Here is an 11,136-nt window from a genome sequence, read left to right on the forward strand (position 1 = left end):
AGTGGAAGTAAGTCTCATATTCTGGGTCAAAATGATCAAACGAGAAGTGCACAGAGAATGATGTTGGCGCTGGTACGTCCAGAATACTTCGAGGAGGACATGGCCCAGGTGCCTGTCGCAGTATGGACAACAGGGCCTTATGACGTAGGACTCCTGAAGGGGGCGGGAGAGGTGAAAATCAAACCAAAACCAGCAGCGATCCTACCAAGAGCATGACAGTATCCCATGTACAGAGAAGCGGATGAGGGGATCGCGAAGACAATTTCCGCCATGATGGAACAGGGCATCCTAGTGACGTCAGAATCACCCTGTAAGACAGTGATCTATCCCGTCAAGAAATCAAAGGGCGGGTCTTGGCGCGTTTACTCCAGGATTTAAGGGCATTAAACGACATTGTCGAAGCTGAGTTCCCTCTAGTCCCTAACCCAATTCTGTGTAACATATCCACTGAGGCAAAATATTTCACGGTGATCGATTTGAAAAATGCTTTTTTCTCAATTCCGTTGCACCTTGACTCACAAGACTTGACATCGTTCACGTTCAGGCAAATGCGCCTGAAAAGCATGAGGCTGCCACAGGGATATTGTGAGTCCCCATCCATTTTTAACAGACTCCTGCAAATGGACCTAAGCAGTATTGCAGTAGACAGTCTTGTTTTGCAGTATGTAGATGACATTCTGATAAGCAGCACCACTGAGGAGCAATGCAGGAGTGAGTCTGTCCAGCTACTAACAATACTAGCTGAGAAAGGGTACAAAGTTGACAAGGAAAAGTTGCAATACTGTCAGCGGGAAGTGCTGTACATAGGGCAACTAATCTCTCATGAAGGGAAAAGGATAACCCCAGAAAGGGCTGAAGCCATCATGAACACGGCCAAGCCACACACGATCAAGCAAATGCAAAGCTTTTTAGGCCTGTGCAATTATGTCTGAGCTTGGGTCTTTGACTACAGCTCGTACACCAAGCCCTTGCTTCAGGCCCTGAAGAAGGCCCAAGCAACAAAGGAAGAAATCGGGTGGTCTGAGGCAATGGAAAAGGGTTTTTCAGAACTCAAGGGGGCAATTTGTAAGGCCCCAGTTTTTGGGATCCCTAATTATGCAGAAGAATTCTATCTATTCTCACATACCGATGGCAATTTTATGACGCAGTACTTGCTCAACGAACATCACTGGGGTGCAAACCTCTAGCGTATTACAGCGGAAATCCGGACCCGGTTATGAGGGGCCACATCCCATGCGAACAAAATCTGGCTGCTGCCGCGTTTGCCATCGAGAAGGTGTCTGCCATTGGGGTTCTCCATGACATTGTATGTCGAGCATTCACTGTTCGCCATACTGGAAAAGCCACAAGGCATATTGATATCACAGAGAGCATCCGCCTATGAGGTAATCATCTCTAATCCAACAATCAAAATAGTTTGATGTAAAACGGTGAACCCTGCAACGTTCATAATAGAACCAGTAACCGAGGGTGAACCAGTCCATGACTGTGCAAACTATGAAGAATTCTACGATGAAATCCCATGGTTAAAGGAAAACGCCCTGCCAAGTGGGGAGGTCGTCTTCATTGACGGGTCTTCTAGAATCGAACAAGAAGACTGACAAGGGTATACAGGCCTAGCCGTGGTGAAACACCTGGCGGATGGAGAGTTTCAGGTACTCGTCAGTACGCAAATACCCTCTCACTATTCAGCCCAAGCTGCAGAACTTGTGGCCTGATACTCGCCATCGAAAATCATGCAGATCAGGAAGTAACGGTGTACAGTGACTCTGCCTATGTGACTTCCACCATGCACGCAGGTTTAGCACGATGGAAAAGGAGGGGTTACCTCCTAGCAGACGGCATGCCAGTGCAACATGCAGCCTTACTGGATAGGCTGATAAAAGCACTACAGCTCCCAGTGTGCATAGCGGTCGTGAAATGTGCTGCTCACACCAAGGGGACAGATTTCATGTCACGTGGAAACCATGAAGTGGACAAGGAAGCCAAGCGCATGGCATCCAAGAATGAAACAATCATGGACGTGGAGCTAGCACGTACCCATGAACGAATGATGGTAGCACGAGCCACACCAGAAGCCTATAGCAATATGGGGCAGACTCAGTTAATGGAGCTCCAAGGCGAGGGACCTCAGGAGGAGACAAATTTATGGAAGCGTCGAGGGTGTTCTTTAAACCCCTCTGACGGATTGTGGAGGCAAGACAGCACTGGTAAACCAGTAATGCCTGTCACCCTTCTAAAGGTAGCGTTAGAACAGCTCCACTAACCCTTACACATGTCAAAAGAAAATCTTGCTGCAACGCTCACAGAAGACTGGTTTACGCCAAATTTAGCAGAGCATGTTGCATTTTTTATGGTCAACTGCATAATTTGTCAGCAATTCACCTCTGGGCACACATTAAAAGTAGTGAGAGGAATCATTACCAGACCTAATGGACCGTTCCAGCACCTACATATCGATTATGTCGATATGATTCAGGTGTGTAATGGGTACAGGTATTTAATTGTGGTGGTGTGTACTTTCTCAAGATGGATAGAAGCAGGTCCCTGTACACACCCCGATGCAGCCTGTGCCGCAAAATTTCTGGTGAGGAAAGTGTTCCCTAGGTGGGGGGTGTGCGAGGTAATGAGATCAGATAATGGGTCCCATTTTGTAAACACAGTGTTTGAGCACATTAGCTTGTTGCTTGGTATAAAGCACAAGTTCTCGTCGGCGTATCACCCAGAGGGAAATGGAATATGTGAGCGGCTCACCGGCCTGTTAAAAGAGAGAATAGCTAAATTAAACCTCACATTAAAGAAAGGATGGCTGTACTGTCTACCACTGGCATTGTATGCTCATCGGAACCAACCAGGCTCCGACCATCATCTTACGCTGCACATAATTGTTACTGGTAGAAGGATGAGGACCCCTCTTACCCTCAGAGAAATGGCTAGATGGGATGCCCAGCCTGCTAGGGAGGTTCTGGAAGCAAAGATGAAGAATTACCTTGACTGTCTCACATCCACCGCCACTGTCATTTCAGGCCAGCTGCAGCGCCGGCATAAAAGGAACAGCACAGCACAAACCACAACAGACAGTGCTGATGCAGGCGCAGCTCACAGCCTTGGTGCGCCCCTTGTCTTCCCTGGTGACAGCGTCCTCGTACGGAATTTTACAAGGAAAAAATGGGACGAGCCAAGGTTTAATGGCCCTTTCATCGTAGAGGACTGCACCCTGTCCGCTGTCAAGCTCGAAGGCAGAAGAGCCGGGATCTTCCTAAACGACATCAAACCGTTTATAGGGGAGGGCACTCATACTGCATCCACCTCCGAGGAATCTACAGACAACAGGGAAGGACCTCAGCACGTGCAGACAAGATCTATGGCGAGGAAGAAGGACCCATGAGCAGAGAAGAAAAGAAAAGAGCCCGTTTGTGAAAATTGTGTCACACTGAACTTTTCCTTTATGCACAAAAAAAAAGACCAACCAAGCAAACGAACACTCTGTGCAGCCAAAGGTGCAGGGTAAAAGGAGAATCATATATTCCGGAACCGCAGTGACACTAATAATTCGAACACGTTGAACCATACGAAGCATTGAACATGAACTCTAAGACTCTGATAAGCAGTAAAATAAGACATTTCTGAGAACCAAAAAACGTTATCCTAAAGCATTCAGTACCAAGACTTAGTGCACAGAATTTATGGTACATCCCGGCAGAAGTCTCAAGTGGGATGTACCCACCTACCTTCAGCTTGTGCTCCTAACATATCCGTCACTCATAGGGAGAGGAACGAGTGTCACAGAATACATTCTAGATCCAGAAAAATAAGAAGGTAGTCAGGCAACTACTGACTGTCATCACAGAAGTCTTTGCCGAGTTGCCCGAGCACAGTGAACAAGAGACTAATGCTCCCACCCCAAGTGATCATTGATGAAATAACGTATACATTATTCGTCCGAATCATAGAGGAGTGCCCAGGAGTTGTCGAGAGAACCACAGATACACTGACTTTCATCAGAAACCCCTGAAACAAGGATTTTTTGAAGCAAGTTTGGTATAAACTCAACCATGTGGTAGCAATCCATGCAGCAGGAAAGTGCAAAAACTGCTCATGACAAAAGAAAGACTTGTGATCGGGACCCAGCAAAACAAAACAAATGTCCCTGTCCCCTGCAGACACGCAGCTAGCCCACAGTGTCCTGATTAGACTAGTCACAGACTATCCAGAAATGGTGGGAAGGCCTGCTGATGTTGATGTTGTCACTTTCCTCAGAGATCCAGTCAATTTCCTACACATGAAGAATCTTCTCCACAGGATTATGCTCCAAGTGGAACTGTCCAACTTCCAGCGAGAGTTCCTGAGGAGATTCCTGTGAGACTGTTCGTCGAGGGACAAATCGAGGGAAGTACAAAGACTGTTAAAAAAAAAAGGGGGGCCTGTGATCTAGAGGCCAGAAAGTAAGAGCGAATGTCGTTGACACCAGAAGACTGTAGATACGCATTCCGAGTCTTCTTCCACCTCAATGAGAACTTTCCAGAACTAGTGGGTAGAACCATCACTGTCGACGTGCCCACCTTCCTCAGCGACCCAACAAAGAACGCGCAACTCAAAAGGCTCCTGAGAGCTATCTTCTCGCAGCTGAGAAGCAATTATGGACATCCATTGCTGAGGAGAGCCTTAGAGGGGGGAGATCCACGATAAAACTCTTCATCATCCTTCCGCCGAGGACAGAGTAAGAAAACAAGGACAAAGTTCTCCATTCTGCTAACATAGGACAGATTGAGAAGAGCGGAAATAAGGATAAACACTTCGTGTTCGTATTTTATTTTTATTTTTATGTTTATTTCCTGTATTTTTCTTCTATTTTTCATCATCTTTCTGCCGTGGCGCAGATGGAGGAGAGAGACACTATTCTTCAATGTGCCAATGAACGACCAATTGGAAGGAACGGACATGAGAATTTCACATCGTGTTTTCCATTTTCAACATCTTTCTTATTTTTTCCTACCTTCTCATATGTTCACTTTTATTTTTATTTTTATTTTTTCGACATTTTATGGAATGGGCATACCTGGCTAGGCCACAAGTTGCCTGTACTGCTCCATTTTGAATAACTTGTAATGCAGAGATATTCGTGCGGGAGGGGCCACTCAGGAGACTATTGCAGTAGTCCAAGCAGGAATTGATGAGGGCAGAGGCCAGGAGGGAGGCGTTCTTGTGGGACAGAAACAGGTGGATGTGGTGTAGTCATTTATTGATAAAGCCACAAGAGGCCAGAACCTGAGCAACATGATGGTTCATTGTCAGCTCTGCATCCAAAGTAACGCAGAGCGTCTTCACGTTTTATGCCACTGGGATGATGCTGTTGGCGATGGTGAAACATTTATATTCAGGGTCCAGTTTTTTAAGCTTGTGGCTAGAAGCAACAATCAGCAGCTCGATTTTACCAGTGTTCATGGCCAGAGAGTTGGCTACCATCCAGGCTTGGATGGCAGAATAGGTGGTGTTGCTGGCCAAGGAGTCCTGTGAATAGGAACCCAAAGGTTTCATGATAACCTGGGTGTCATCAGCATAGTTGGTATAAAGGACACCCAGGCCGTTGAGAAGCCTGGGTGTCCAAGAAGGGGTAACATTATTGGGACAGAGCACTGTGCCCCAATACACAAGAGTGACAGTGGTGGGCGGTAATCCTTTTACATCATCTGCAAATACATTTTTGCAATAGGGGTACCCACAGGGGTACAAGTGTGTCCTGTTCTAGCAGTAACTGAGGACCCACAGGAGGAACCGAGGTAGCAGTTCAGATAGGACAGGGGGGATTTCCATTTCTTATAGATACTGGAGCAACCAGATCATGCATAAAGGAAGAATGATTTCCATTAGCTAACAAAAGTTTGGACGCACAAGGCTTTTCAGAGACAATTCGAAAAAGTTCCTCTGACAAAAGATTTACCCTTGACAATAGGGACACAGAATATTGAAGCACCATTATTGGATTCGAAAGATACTCCCATCAACATTCTGGGAAGGGACTTACTCAGCAAATTGAATGCCACAATTTCATTTTCTGAGAAAGGGATGATGTGCTCCACACCCGGAATGTATCCAACTAGAGTGACAATATTGATTCAGGCATACTATGCACATAGCACAATGAGAGGGATACCCACACGCATGGAGATGTTTCTGTACAGGGGGCACGTGTTGTTGAGATGGTTCCCAGGAACTGAAGGAAGAGTGTTTCGGCTGTCCAACACATTTTTCTTCAGGCTACGGTGTCCCTCCTATATTAGTTCAGACACACACACACACACACACACTGCTGTACCTAGAGGAATTAGTGTTATGGAAGGACATGATTATATTGGTTGCCACTGATGAAGACAACATGGAATGGTGTTCAATATTAGGTATTGAACCCACACTGACATTAAAAGGAGTACGTGACACAGAGTTGTTCACAAAAAAAGACAATGAAGAAGGAGAGGTAGTGTTTGAATTGAGCATACTTTGTCCAGTACACATAAAAGAAAGGGCAGTTCCCCAGATGACTCAAATAACAAAAAAGAACGCAAAATATTTGCAGGAAGATTTGGAAAAAGTGCCAAAAAGCTTATGGACAATAGGACCCCATAATGTAGGGATACTAAAAGGGTCCGAGACAGTACACATCAAATTAAAAGAAGGAGTACTAATGCCACGAGTAAAGCAGTACCCCCTTTCTTGAGAAGCAGATGAAGTCATTTATGAGACACTGCATGCCCTATGGCAGTAAAACATAACTCAGGAGAGAACATCACCTTGCAGCATGGCTATCCATCCCATCAAGAAAGCAAAGGGAGGGGTATGGTATTTTATACAGGATTTACACCCTCCTAACAATATTATTGAAGCAGAGTATCCATTGGTCCCAAATCCCACTACGATTTTTTGCAGCATTCCAGCAGAGGCACACTATTTCACTGTGGTAGATTTGAAGAATGTGTTTTTCTCCATCGAACTACACCCCGACTCCAGGTATCTCACTGCGTTTACATATCGCAGAACCAGGTTGGAACACACTAAAATGCCCCAAGGGTACTGTGAGGGACCCAGCATTTGTAACCGAGTTATACAAATGGATTTAAGCAATTTACAGCTTGCAAGCATAGTGATAAAGTAAGTTGATGACTTATTGGTATGCAGCCCTACAGAAGAGTGTAGAAGGACTCAGTGACACTACTGACTTTGCTAGCTGACAACGGATACAAAGTAGACAAAGAGAAGTTGCAGTGCTGTCAAAAAAGTGGTGTACTTGGGTGAGATTGTTTCAGCAGACGGGACAAAATAACACCAGTAAGAGTAGAGGCCATACATAAAACTCCACGACCGTAAACAGTGAAAGAGATGCAGCAGGTCTTGGGCCCATGCAACTACTACAGGGAATGGGTTTTTGATTACTCCACTTACACCAGGCCATTGCTGCAAGCATTAAAAGAAGCTCAGAAACACAAAACAAACATAAAATGGACAGTTGAAATGGGCGAGATCTTTGATTAACTAAAACATGAATTACCACATGCACCAATACTGGCTACATCCAATTACAAACAGAAGTTTCACCTGTTTACCCATTTAGGTGGAAAAGTAATGACATCTGTGCTGGCACAGAAGAAGGTACAGGGACAAAAACCACATGCATATTACAGTGGATCCCGAGATGCAGTTATGCAGGGACATTTCCCATGTGAGCAGACACTTGCTGCTGTTGCATTTGCAATTGAGAAGGCTTCGACAATAACTGTAGTACCCTGTAGTTTGATATGTGAAGCATGCATTATCCGCAATACTGGAAAAAACAAAATCAACATTGACAACTTAGAGATCTTCAGGGTATGATGTAATACTGACAAACCCAGCAATGGTAGTGGTGAGATGCAGGACTATAAACCCACCAGAGTTCATTGCAGAAAAAATAGAGGAGTGTGATTACGTACATGACTGCATAGCGTTCATAGACGGGCTGGGACATAATTTTCATTGACTGAAGCTCCAGTATTGATCAGACCACAGGGCAGAGACATTCAGGTTCTGCAGTGGTAGGGCACAGACATGGAGTACACAAAGGGGAGGAGTTGATAGTGTACTAACAGACGTGACTACCAGACCACTACTCTGCACAAGCAGCAGAACCGGTGGCCTTGATTGAGGTACTGAACATGTCAGAGGGTCAGTTAGTGAACATGTTCTCTGATTTCGCCTACGTTACTTCCACAGTTCACTCGGGCCTAGCAAGATGGGAAAGGAGAAGGTCCAAAAGAAGTGATGGTACACCTGTTCAGCATGCAGGATCACTGAGTAAATTATTAGAAATGTTACCACTCTCAGTAGAACTAGCTTTAATAAAGTGCAAGGCCCACACAGGAAGACTAGATTTGATTTAATTAGGAAATGAAAGAGCAGACAGAGCAGCAAAGGGAGCACCATATCTACCAGAAGGAACACATGTGCTGTTCCCTGGTGAAAAGGAAAAAAAATACACCTACTAGCAGTGCTAAAAGTGAGCAAAGAAAAATATGCATTACCAGACAACTTGAATGCAACCCCAATAATGCAGAAAATTGAGTTGCAGGGAGAAGCATCAGATGATCAGAAAGAGTTATGGAAGAGGAAAGGATGTTCTTTATCTCCAACGTATTTGGTATGGTGGCATGATAGTACAGGAAAAGTGGTCATGCCAAACAAATGGTTGCGGTGGCATTGGAACAGCTTCACTACGCCCACGTATCGAAAGAGCATGTGGCTGAAGGGATAAGTGAAGAGTGGTTTGTACCAAATGTGTATGAGAATGTTGTAGAGTTTGTGAATAACTGCATGATATGCCAGATGTATTTGTCAGGTCACACATTGAGAGTCATGCAGGGAACATTGCCATGACTGGATGCCCCTTCCGGCACTTGCATATTGACTATGTTGATATGCAAGAGAGATGTACCTCTTACAGGTACTTGCTTGAAGTGGTGCGTTCATTCTCACTTTGGCTTCAGGCTGGTCCCTGTGACCATAATGACTCCCGCTCTGCGGCCATATTTCTTGTGAGGGAGGTGTTCCCGAGGTGGGGGGGGAATTCCATATGAAATTCGTTCTGACACTGGTCAGCATTTTGCTAATGATTTAATTAAGGAAGTAGCAACTCTCCTACTATGCACAGTTTACCATCCACAAGCCAACAGTTTGTTAGAGAAGATGAATGGACTGCTTAAAATGCGGTTGGCAAAGGTTACACAAACGTTTAGAAAATCTTAGGTGCATTGCTTGCCTCTTGCTATAATTTGCACTGCGCAATACACCTAGAGGAGATCATCACTTGACTCCTCATTAATTTGTTAAAGGGCAGAGAATGCATGTGCCTATTCCACCGTCATGTACAATCTCTGATGCATACTCTTCTTCTTGCATTCTGGGGGAGGAATTTGACATGTATAAAATCTCATTGATGCATATCCCTGCAGACGAGGCCAAAAAATCAAACCGGACAAGCAGGACAATTCCCACAAGCAGCACCTCTTTAACAGGGGGAGAAGATATTCGTAAAAAATCACATTTGCAAATGGCAAGAGAAGTGCTTCACCGGCCTACATAATGTGATCTATTTAACACCCACAGCGGTGAAAATCAAAGGACGGTGAGAATGGGTCCACTTCACAGACGTGCGCAAAGACAAGAGCTCTGCTTCCATAAGCACAACATGATGGGAAGTATATGGGAGATTTCATCAAGATTTTTCTCGGCATTTAGACTATACAGAAAACCAGCAAAACAAAATGATAAAAATGTCTTTAAAGAAAATGTTTTAATGAAGAAAAAAGACATTTTCAGTGTTTTGGAGTGTTATGATATTAATATGTTTTAGTGTAGGATTAATCATTTTGGTCTATTTAGTTTTAAGAGAGAAAGGTGGAACACATTTGAATGAAAACATAAATAGGGAAAAAAGGGGTTTAATGAATGAGGAAGGTTTTCATCATGGCACTGAAGGAGAGCCAGATTAGTCAACTGGAAATGTTTGGTATGACGAGATGTTACTTGTGGGGAGAGAACAGGTGAATGGCACTTGCTACGTCTGCTCTCTCATCCCACACGTGGTAGGAACACCCAAACTCTTTCTACCCAAAGCTGTGTATTACGAGGAAGCAGGATGCCTGATGCACCTGTCACTCTGCAAAACTAGAAGTTCATTCTGGGGAAAAAAGTTAACGGTTCAGTGGGTGGATGAAGGGGAAAAGGTTTATGAAGACGATTTCATGAAATAACAAAAATGATTGAAAATGAGGAAACCCAGCATTAGGTATTGGAATATGTGACACAAAGTCCTAAAAAAAAAGGGAATTATAAATAAGAGACCACAAGAGATTATGGTGCACAAGTGAAGAAGGGCAGAGGATACCCTGGTGCCATACAAGGCCATTGATGAGGGCAGAGGGAGCAGTGTTGTATGGGGACAAATTGGAGAGATGAATAATGCAATGTTGTGTTGAGAGATTAGTAGGTTTTGAACAAAATGTGGCTGCCAAGGTGAATGAGAGTTGCAGTGCAATTTGGGGAAAATATGTACATGCATTAACTTGGCTACATGAAAAGCATCAACCAGTTGACATCAAGAGCTTTACATGATTTCCTTTGTGTTTCAGGTCGAGTGGGTCTATCTACCTGGGCAATAACCCTGGATGCACCAAGGTGATGTGGAATGCAGCGCTGACACAGGGGACTCCAGGGTGATGGACATATGGTGGGCATGTGGATTAAAGGCTTATGTGCAGCTTCCGCCTGACTGGAGTGGTGTTTGTGCTTGTCCCCTTTGCACAGTCCTGTACTGGTGGTACCTCCTAATAGCATTAACATGAAGATTGCGTTGCAGTGAAAAAATGGCACAGAAAGAGGAGGAACGAAAATCAATAAGATGGAAGAAGCAGGCAAATAATTATTTTTTGAAGAAAAGTGCAGAAAACCTATCTGCTATCCCTTATGAATTCAGACTGTTTTCCACAGCTGCAACTTTTTTTTTACCTCACTACTGCTCGCAGGTGTCCAGCCCGCCACTAATGCAAAGTGACTGCAGCTCACTCAATATGAGCTGCTACAGTTGGCAAATTCAACAGCAAAGTGTTG

General features: G+C 44.5%; 1 long non-coding RNA gene across 1 annotated transcript in view; it reads left to right on the plus strand.

Moving 5' to 3' along the window:
- LOC138510939 (uncharacterized) overlaps positions 1 to 10,791 on the plus strand; it is a 309,116-nt gene extending 298,325 nt beyond the window's left edge. The window contains exon 5 of the long non-coding RNA XR_011280482.1: positions 10,659 to 10,791. This is a non-coding gene — a long non-coding RNA (uncharacterized lncRNA). The remainder of the gene's footprint in view (positions 1 to 10,658) is intronic.
- The last annotated feature ends 345 nt before the right edge of the window (positions 10,792 to 11,136 follow it).

This window comes from Ambystoma mexicanum, chromosome 6p (assembly GCF_040938575.1).
Source record: "Ambystoma mexicanum isolate Mex_15411 chromosome 6p, UKY_AmexF1_1, whole genome shotgun sequence".
NCBI classification, from domain to species: domain Eukaryota; kingdom Metazoa; phylum Chordata; class Amphibia; order Caudata; family Ambystomatidae; genus Ambystoma; species Ambystoma mexicanum.